Genomic DNA, 10,738 nt, shown 5'->3' on the forward strand with positions numbered 1-10,738 from the left:
CAAATGATAAAAAATGCTGTTCACGAAATGCTGAAAAACGGCTGGGGCATTCATCAACCCAAAAGGCATAACCAAATTCTCAAAATGGCCCTCAGGGGTATTGAAGGCCGTCTTCCATTCGTCCCCTTCTCTGACCCTGACCAGGTTGTATGCCCCTCTTAAATCTAATTTGGAAAAGACTTTAGCCCCAACAACCTGGTTAAACAGGTCCGGGATCAGAGGAAGCGGATAAGGGTCACGAATTGTGATATTGTTCAGCTCCCTGAAATCCAGACAAGGTCTTAAAGAACCATCTTTTTTCTTAACAAAGAAAAAACCAGCGGCAACAGGTGACTTTGAGGGTCGTATGTGTCCCTTTCTCAGACTCTCAGAGATATAAGTACGCATAGCGATCCTCTCAGGTTGGGAAAGATTGTATAAACGAGATTTAGGCAGCTTGGCGTCTGGGATGAGATTAATAGGGCAATCGTACTCCCTGTGCGGGGGCAAATCCTGAACTCCACTCTCAGAGAAGACATCCGAAAATTCAGAGAGAAAAGATGGTACAGTCTTAGTAGCAACCTCAGAAACAGATGTCGTGAGGCAATTCTCTCTGCAAAAGTCACTCCAACCATTTATTTGCCTTGCTTGCCAATCAATGGTGGGGTTATGTTTAGTGAGCCAGGGTAGCCCCAACACTAGAGGAGTCGGCAAACCGCTAAGGACGAAACATGACACATCCTCAACATGAGCATCACTCACAATTAAACGGATATTGTGAACTATGCCCTTTAATGACTTCTGAGAAAGTGGAGCGGAATCGATAGAAAACACAGGAATATCCTTTCTCAAAGCGCACACCTGGAAACCATGAGTTATCGCAAAGTGATTATCAATGAGATTAACCGCTGCTCCACTATCCACAAAAATCTCACAAAAAATGTTCTTGCTCTCTAGCGCCACCCTAGCCGGCAGGACAAAACGGGAACTACAAGCAAACGGAAAATCTTCAATTTCCGCCTCAATCCTGCCAATAGTAACAGACGGAACATTTTTCAAAGATTTTTTCCTCTTTGTTTCTTTATTATACCCAGAGAACTGCCTGAATCTCCTAGAGGGACAAATATTTGCCAAATGATTAATACCTCCACAACAAAAACAAACCCTCTCATGCGGGCTGAATCTTCTATTGTCAGAAGCAATCAACCCCAGCTGCATGGGCTCCTGCTCAGAAGGGGCTGACAGCGACTGAGACCCCTGCGCAGAGAATGGGACCGCTGCACAGTCCTGGGACCGAGTATGACAGGAAGGAGAGATCTCTCCTCTCTCTCTAAGACGCCTGTCAATACGAACGGCCTGAGACATAGCAGAGTCCAAAGAAATAGGCCTTTCATGAAAGGCAAATGCATCTTTCAATCCCTCTGAAAGACCATGGCAAAATTGACTTCGGAGTGCAGCATCATTCCAACCAGTATCAGCTGCCCAACTCCGAAATTCTGAGCAGTATATTTCTGCGGATTGTTTACCCTGGCATAGGAGACGTAGTCTAGACTCCGCCAGAGCAATACGATCCGGATCATCATATATCTGACCCAGGGCTAAAAAGAATTCATCCACTGAACGGAGGGGCCGTGCCCCCTCCGGCAGCGAAAAGGCCCAGGACTGAGCGTTACCCCTGAGCAGCGATATAATGATCCCCACCCTCCGTTCCTCATCACCAGAAGAATGGGGAAGAAGGCGAAAATGGAGTTTGCAAGCCTCTCTAAAACGCACAAAATTCTCACTACCCCCGGAGAACGTATCCGGGAGCGAGATCTTAGGCTCAGAACAAGCTCCATGAACGCAAGCTGAACCGGTCACTTGAAGCTGAGACAAAGTCTTACGGAGGTCAGCTACCTCCAATGAAAGACCCTGGAAGCGTTCAGCCAAAAGTGAAACCGGATCCATGCTTAAGACGGTTTTGGCGGCTTATAATGTCACGGAATGTGTACAGGTAACCAGGCAAAGCAACATGTATAAACGACTTCAGCAAAAAAAAACTGAAGTGTCTCCGTGTGCATTCTGTTTCCGTATTTCCGTACCGTGAAAAGACAGAACATGTCCTATTATTGTCTGCAAATCACGGTGCTTGGCTCCATTCAAGTCAATGGGTCTGCAAAAAAAAACGGAACACATATGGAAATGCATCCGTATGTCTTCCGTATCCGTTCCATTTTTGCGGAACCATCTATTGAAAATGTTATGCCCAGCCCGATTTATTTCTATGTAAATACTGTATTGTCACGGAATGTGTACAGGTAACCAGGCAAAGCAACATGTATAAACGACTTGCTGGATCCAAAAACTAAGGAACCAAGGGAGACCCCTGCAGAAGACCTGGCACTTTCCCTGGCTGCTCAGCCTATGCAAAGATCCTAATGGTGGAGGTTTGCATATCCACGAACCTTGACTATAAAGCCCTGAGCACCCTACTATAGTGAGGGGACACGACCACCGGCTCCCTACACAAGACACGGAGGGAGTCAGGGTCATCTGGGATCCAGCAAACAGATATAAACATATAAAAGTACACTTAGCTTTGAAGCAAAGAGGAGGACAGATCAGCGTGCACACACACTCCAGGAGGAAATATAAGCCGCTCAGAAAAGCATTCTGAGGAGGCATTTAAAGGGAAGCAATTAAGACATGACAGCTGAGAGAGGCTGACGAGAGGAGGAGCTGAATACCACAACACAGAAATTCAAGGAGGAGGTTCTGAAAGGCCTCTGTCAGAGCTTCTCAGCTGTCTGGTTGTGACATGTATACTGTATATGCCATACGGAAAAACAGAACATAAACGAAAACACAACAAAAAAAAAGAAAAACGGATCCATTAAAAACAGCCCGCAAAACACTGAAAGAGCCATACGGTCGTGTGCATGAGCCCTTACTCTTTACTTTGCTTCTCTATACATGGGCTCAAGAACCTACACCCTAGAGGGATTGCCATCTTGTCTTCATATTTATCTACAGTATCTATCTGTCCATTTCTAAATACCAGCTGCCTGTTTCAGTAGATAGATTAACATATAGACAGGTAGATAAATAGATATGAGATAGATAGGTAGGTACACAGATATTACTATGATATGAGATAGATATGAGTTAGATAGATAGATAGATAGATAGATAGATATGAGATAGATAAATAGATAGATATGAGATAGATAGATAGATAGATATGAGATAGATAAATAGATAGATATGAGATAGATAGATAGATAGGTAGATAGATAGATAGATAGATATGAGATAGATAGATAGATAGATAGATAGATATTAGATAGATAGATAGATAGATAGATAGATAGATAGATATGAGATAGATAGATAGATAGATAGTCACTGTATATAATAGATTTAGTCTGTAAGTCTGTTTTCATGTCAAACCGCTACTACCATGCACCACTGTGAAAGCATTTTTGAAATTCTAGGGAAGTAAAAACAGATGGAGCAGACTGCAGTGACACGTTCTGTTTAAAAAAGGTTTGTCAGCTGTTCTTTCGGATGACACTGTCATCATGGCAACTAATCACAACACTTCATGTGTCCAGCTGCACGCTCAACACAACAACAATAGTGAGGGCCCAGGACCCCAAAGCCAAATCTGCGCAGAGCACGAGCCTGGGCAGGGACTTGGCGCAAAGCTAAGAAAATAATGCAGGAAATCTTTCTTTTCCACACACTTGTGAGGCTAGGAATAGAAGCGGGGTTACGGGGCATTAACAAAAGCAGACACATTACTGGTTTCCGTTTCAGTGGGAGACTCCTACAGCATAGCCGGTGGTAATGAACTCCAGGATCCCATGTAAGAAAAGACCTGACACCTACACAGGGGTACACGGGGAGATATTTATCTTGTAAGAATGGAACATGCTGACCTTTACACTTGGACGGTTCATAATCAGATTTCACTTTTACTCAAGCCTCCGCAATAATAGCTCGTGTAGCAGCCAACCCTCTACAGCCATTTCTCCTCATTGCAAAGTCCCTTATAAGGTTCGGATATTTAGGTTTATGGAGCGAAAGACTGTATCAAGACCTCAACCTTGGTAATAGTGTCATACAGGGAGATTCACTCGAAAGAGGCCCCGAATATTCTGTAATAACTCTCGCTAGGACAAAGCAATCTGAACGATACAGCACGCAATGTGCTCCTCAGTATATGGAGCTTCAAACAAGCTGGGATACCCCCACATTGGAACGATGAGTTAGGCACCGTATAGCCTTCTCAATGGTTAACCTCTATCTGTGACTTCCGGGTGCATACCCCCATACTTTTTCACTCAGTCACACAACTTCTCATCAGAAAGGTGGTGTACAATAATTTTAAAAGGGGTTTGGCCACCATGGTCACCAGATCTGACACCAAGAGATGTCTTCCTTTGGGGTATGCTCAATAGAAAAGTCTATCAGAATAAGCCTGGCACTGTGGAAGATTTGAAGGAAAACATCTAACGTAAACTGGCTGCTATTTCCCTTGATATGCTTGCCAATATGTCAAGGAACATGGAGCACCCCGTTGAAGTGTGTCTGGAAGAAAACAGGGATCACTTCCAGCATTACACATACGTCAAGGTACGTAGCATTTTTTCTTAGTTCAGATTGGTTTATCCTAACCGAAGTTCCAACCGAATATTCAGGGCCTCTTTTGAGTGAATCTCGAAATCAGGCCATACATGAAGAAGGGGAATAGTCTACATATAGAAGAAAGAAGGTTTCTCCATCAACATAGAAGAGGATTCTTTACTGTAAGGGAGGTGAGACTATGGAGCTCTCTGCCAGAAGAAGGTAGTGATAATGAGCTCACTAAAAAGTTCAAAAGGAGTCTAGATGTATTTCTGGAATGTAGTAATATAATAGATTATAGGTACTAGATACTGGAGAGGGTATGTGGATCCAGGAAGTTATTTTGATTGCCATACTTAGAGTCAGGATGGAATTTGTCTCTAAAGTTCGCTTCTACCTCATTGAGTTCTTACCTTCCTCTGAATCACCTTCCAGGTTGAACTTAAATGAGGTTTCTTTTTCATCTGTGCAAACTATTTTACGATGTTATCTTTGATAATCTCTGGAAAATCTGGCTTATGTGAACTGGGTCCATGGACAATCTAAAGAATATGGCGGCATCATGACCGTTTTGCCAGATTGTGCACTTCAGAAAAACAAATATCCATTTGAAGTCTATCCCTAAGGTTTCCATACACATAAGAGCAAGGTTGGCTGAACTTGATGATCTTATGTGCATGGGGTTGTACCAATGAATTTCAAAATGTTCAAAATTATCCCTTGTTATCATGGGAGACACAGTAAGAAGCCACCTGAGATGTTTGGCAACAGCTAATTCCCCTTTCCCTATTGAGAACACATGCACGCTTGGCTGAAGGAGTCGGTCAAAGGATCAACAATTAAATGTGCATCCCCAGGACCTCCTCCAACATGGGCATGGTTGTGTCTGCTACTGAAGATCAGCTTTTTTTTGCTACTGAAGATCAGCTTTTTTTTTTCTTGAAATTGCTGAGATGCAGTGGTAGGGACAAGATTACCCATGTGTAAGGCTGCTGTACCTGAATAAACCATGAAGGGATTGTGGCACACCAGTGATCGCTGCAGCATCTTCATTCTGAAAACTGATATGGGGCCCTCCATATTGATAATACATTGATGACCTACTCCAAGCATAGAACATCAGTTGAATGTCCTGGACAATCCCCTAACATACGGACAATTATGTGTCTGATCCTTTGTTCCTCTGGATTTATAATCATAGGTGTCTGACAGCCACTTACCGACTTCACAATGCACCTATAAGCTTGAATGCTTGTCAACTACCATAGATGTATTCTTCACCACTTCTGCGACATATTAAACATTCATAGAGTTGGAAGCTTAACTTCCTAAGCATTTCTGTGGTGATTGTCTACAGAGTTCTTGGGGAAACTAAGAGGTGAAAATACCTATATCTTGGAGGTCCATGGCCAGTTGTCCCTTTTGCCCTGTCTATAATCCATTCTTGGGTGACATATATGGTAAGAGAAAATTCACATCTTTATAGCATTTTATATACTGATGGCCATGGGTATACTTTCCATGTCTAGAATATGCACGGTGGCTCAGTGGTTAGCACTGTTGCCTTGCAGCGCTGGGGTCCTAAGTTTGAATCCGACCAAGGGCAACATCTGCATGGAGTTTGTATGTTCTCCCCGTATTTGCGTGGGTTTCCTCTGGGTACTCTGGTTTCCTCCCACACTCCAAAGACATATTGATAGGGACCTTAGTTTGTGAGCCCCATTGGGGACAGTTGGATGATAATGTCTGTAAAGCGCTGCGGAATATAGTAGTGCTATATAAAATGCATAAATAATATACACAAATTAAACATATCCCTAATAATCGGCACTGGGGTCCATGGAAGCACCTTCAACCTGACAATTGTCAGGACTATTAGGGTACGTCCACATGGTCAGGTTTTTGCATGTAGTTTAGAAAGTCAAGATCAGGAGTGGATGATAAAAGGAAAAGGCCAGATACAACTTCTGATCTGTTTTTTAAATTCATTCTTGATTTTGGCTTCCAAAACTACATGCAGGAACTTGACCATGTAGCCGTGACCTTAACCAGATTGCCATGGGTCTATGGATCCCAGTGAGAGATGTTCCTCAAACACTTTAATGCCCAAGAGTTTTAAGCATAGTTAGACACCATCTTGACCTTCTCCATAGTTTATTCATTTGAGGTTGAATAGGGGGTGAAGAAAGGGACTTGAAATGCAAATGATCAGCCGAGAATGTTGAAGATAGCAGAGGTTCCTCGTAGCACGAAGAAGGGGAATTTTCTATTTCCACTAGGGTTCTGATTCCACAATCCTATCACTTACCCATGTTTCAGCGTTTGGCCGGTGGGTGAAGGTCATAGTGGCACCTGGCAAGAAGATGGTCTTGGTGGTTTCCAGCCAATCAAAAGTGTGGTAAGTTGGTAACCCCTCTGTGAGAGAACTGAGGCCAGTACTCTTGACAGATCTGTCACTCTGAGTTGGGATTGGTCTCATCATGTGCAGTACAATTATACTGTATATACACATTGTGCATCTCAGAAGTAAAAGCCTCTGAATGAAGCCAATTTATAGAAATAATTATTGGCGGCAACAAGCGCTGTTTTCCTGCAGACAGACAATTAACATGTTGATGGTATTATTTCTGATCTCTCTGGATTTATCATGCATGATTGGCTAAATCTCTCATTTCAGATCTTGTCTCATGTCGGTCCCCTATGGCCCCAGCTTAGGTAATGCTGCTACATGAAGCTACAGTGTAAGTGGCTGATTATGATACAGCATCATTTACTACTTTTATTTCACCAAACTTCAGTCTAGCTATTGCACCGATGCCTCTTTCCTGTTGCCCTTTCACTACAGAATAAAATTAATTCACTGTCACCCACAGACATCTCCTCCCTCATCTTGATTAACTATCCTACCTGGGTCTTGGTTCTGTCAATGATCTACATCAGGGATGCCCAACCTGCGGCCCCCCCAGCTGTTGCGGCCTACCAGCATGCCTGGGCAGCCTACAGCAGGGCATGGTGGGAGTTGTAGTTTAACAACAGCTGGAGGGCTGCAGGTTGGGCATGCCTGAGCTACACTAAGACTAGCATATGTCATCATTTAAAGGGAACCTGTCACCAGTTTTATGGTGTCCTAACTAAGGGCAACACAAATAAGTGACCGATTCTCTTAGCAAAATGCTGGGTCGCTTTCTTAAATTGACCCAGTCAATATGCCAACATCTTGTACTTGAAAAGCTCCAGCTGATAATAATGAGTCATGAATATTTATGAGCTCCTGACTCTCCCCGCCTACCTGCTGCTGATTGACAGTTTTTTTCCATATGAATCAGCAGCAGGTGGGCAGGGGAGTGGCTATATCTCTGAATTAAAAAAACGCTGGACTCACTGACATCACGCTGGACTCAAATCAGCTCATTATCATGCGGCATGTGGCATCTTTGTGTGTATATTATGAGGTAACCATCTGTCACACCAGTAAGTGAATACATCTAAGGTACTTTTTAGTAGTTAATGATTGTATATAATTAGTTAGATTATAATCAAATATCCACATGACAGGTTCCCTTTAAGCCTTCCACTTCTGTCTTCATGTCTTCACTCGAGCTGCACCACTTCCTTGGAATGAGCTACCCCAGGCAATCAGGGTAATTTCCAACATCCACAACTTCAAGCTTGGCACGTCTATTCAAAAAGACCTAACACATTTCCTATTCTTATTATTTTCTTTTACCTCCCCACCCCACATTATTCCTCCGAACTTGATCCCTTCATTAAGTAGTAACCTGAGGATAGGTCATCAATATCAAAATCCTGGACAAACCCTTCAATGACCTCTGTTGTGTAGATGTATCAGCGGCCATTAAGAGGTTAAGGAAATAAATGACTATTGCCATTTACTTCGCTGCATAGGAATTTATCTCGGAAGACATAGAAGCTTCTGCTCCCTCACAGGTTAAGTTTCCTCTGGATTATCGACAGTGGAAAGATGACTACCTCTGAAGAGTTTTGGAAGAATAATTTTCTGCACCTTGCTAAGTAGCAGATAAGGGGACTGTCAGGGCACAGGAGAACGAAGTCAGATTCTAGCTGTAAGATACCGTATTGGTGCCGCACTAGGGGATTTCAACATACAAATGTGCAAATTAGATCATGAAAGCACTGTAGAAATATCCTTTGTAGAACTTGAATAAAATGCTTAGGCCCCGGGGGTGCATTTTAGAAGGATCTCATTTAACAGGCATATTTAGCTAAATCAGTGCAGGCAAAGAAAAAAAAAAAAAAGAAGAACACAGCAGCACACAAAAATATGGATTTAATTCCCAACACAGTTCTTATGAAAACACGGCTGAATTTATATTCAGAATCATTAGTTCAGAATTAATAAGCGCTATGCACAAAATGGAAGCGACGACAATGGAAATTCACTAATTTGCCAGCGTGCTGCAATCAACTTAGCAGACTGACAGATGTTAGTAAAGCTAAAGTGAATGTCCATCTTTACATACCCATCTAGCTTTAGGTCCAAAATGTTCTGATTCTTTTCATATTTCCAAATCCCCTGAGTTAAATGATAAAACTCTGGCTGTCTGCAGCCGCCACTAGGGGGAGCTAAGAAGCATGCCGCTTACAGACTTATTATGGAGTGCAATGCAAACTATATATTGGGCATAAGTAAGTGCCCTCTAGTGGTAGCCCTAGGTGGCCAGAATATTAGCATTTAGCGCTGTGTGAAGGAAAGCCATTGATTTGAGGCTCTGTTTCAAAAACTGTTGTAATCACATTGACTCCTTTTTCATGCAGTTTTTGGACAGTCATCTCTAATAGGTTGCACAATCTATGATATGTTCTCCCTGTGGCTCTCCAGCCGTTGCAACAGCAGTTACAGTTTTGTCAACGCTGGAGAGCTACACGTCAGAGATCACAAATTTTAGGGTAAGTGCATATGGATTCCACATATATTTCCAGTGAAATCCTTGGGCAAAAACCAAGACTGGCCCTCAGAGTTTTGCTACAGATTTTCAGGTTATATGCTGTGGATCCATATGTGGATCTAGTCCTGCTAATCTATGGAGTAACCTCTCCAAGGATGGACATTTTTTTAATTTTTATATTATAATTATATGGGCAGTTAAAGGGGTTGTGTAGGAAGTATTTATTGATGACATGTCCTCAGGATAGGTCATCAATATCTGATCTGCAGTGGTCCGACACTCAGCACTCCCATCGATAAGCTGTTTGAAGAGGAAGAGTTCCTCCATGTGAGCGCCTACTTCCTCTTCATTACACTGCCCTTTTGCTCTATGCCCTTGAATGGAGTAGAGTGAGTATTTGTAATTACACTACACTGCCACTGCAAGGGAGATGATGTGTAGTGTAACGAAGAGGAAGCAGCGCTAGCATGGAGTGCTGCCTCCTCTTCAAACAGCTGATAGGCAGGGGTTCCAGGTGTCTCAGCCCTGTAGATCAGACATTGTATGACCTATCCTGAGGATATGTCATCAATAAATATTGCCTGCACAACCCCTTTAAGGTTAGACATTTTTTTCCCGGCATTTCGGGTCAGAAAATGGTCATAAATTAGCGGTAATATTTTTTGGGCCACCCAGCTATGAAGGAAACTGCATCCAACCCTTGTCCCATGCACAATGGGTGGTCAGGGAGCCACTGTGCAGGGGAAAATTGGAAAAGGATGTAGCGTTACACCAGGATCAGTGGGGTTTCACCGATGTCCTAGCCAAATGCCATCACTTTCTCAGATCAGAATACCCCCTTAAAGCATACAATGTAGACTAGTCACTCATGTAAACAAAGAGCAATCCACTTTTTGGAAGGTCCTACCTTTGATGAGCGCGGTAGACTTTCTAAATGTCTTCTTCAATGATCATGTCCTTACAAATTAGTCCTCGAAATTAGTTCCAGTTCTGAAAGACAGAAGATGGAATTACAGTCCAAGAAATGAGAATATGAAGAAAAGTTGGAGCTTACGTCATTTGTGTTGCTTCCTTTAAGTCAAATGACCAAATTGTTACAAACATCAATTCAAATTCATATATATATGTGAAAGGTGCCGCCCATTCTATGGGCCGATACTCTACTTCAGAATTCGTAAAACAAACGGTATCCCTCTATTGCAGGACTCCAGACTAGAAAATTA

General features: G+C 42.7%; 1 protein-coding gene across 1 annotated transcript in view; it reads right to left on the reverse strand.

The window, feature by feature from the left end:
• The window catches only part of ESRRG (estrogen related receptor gamma), a 365,234-nt gene extending 354,742 nt beyond the window's left edge, over nucleotides 1–10,492 (reverse strand). The window contains exon 1 of the mRNA XM_044282199.1: nucleotides 10,423–10,492. The gene's annotated coding sequence lies outside the window, so the exon portion shown is untranslated. The remainder of the gene's footprint in view (nucleotides 1–10,422) is intronic.
• Between the last annotated feature and the right edge of the window lie 246 nt (nucleotides 10,493–10,738).

The sequence above is a fragment of the Bufo gargarizans genome, chromosome 2 (assembly GCF_014858855.1).
Source record: "Bufo gargarizans isolate SCDJY-AF-19 chromosome 2, ASM1485885v1, whole genome shotgun sequence".
Classification (NCBI taxonomy): Eukaryota; Metazoa; Chordata; class Amphibia; order Anura; family Bufonidae; genus Bufo; species Bufo gargarizans.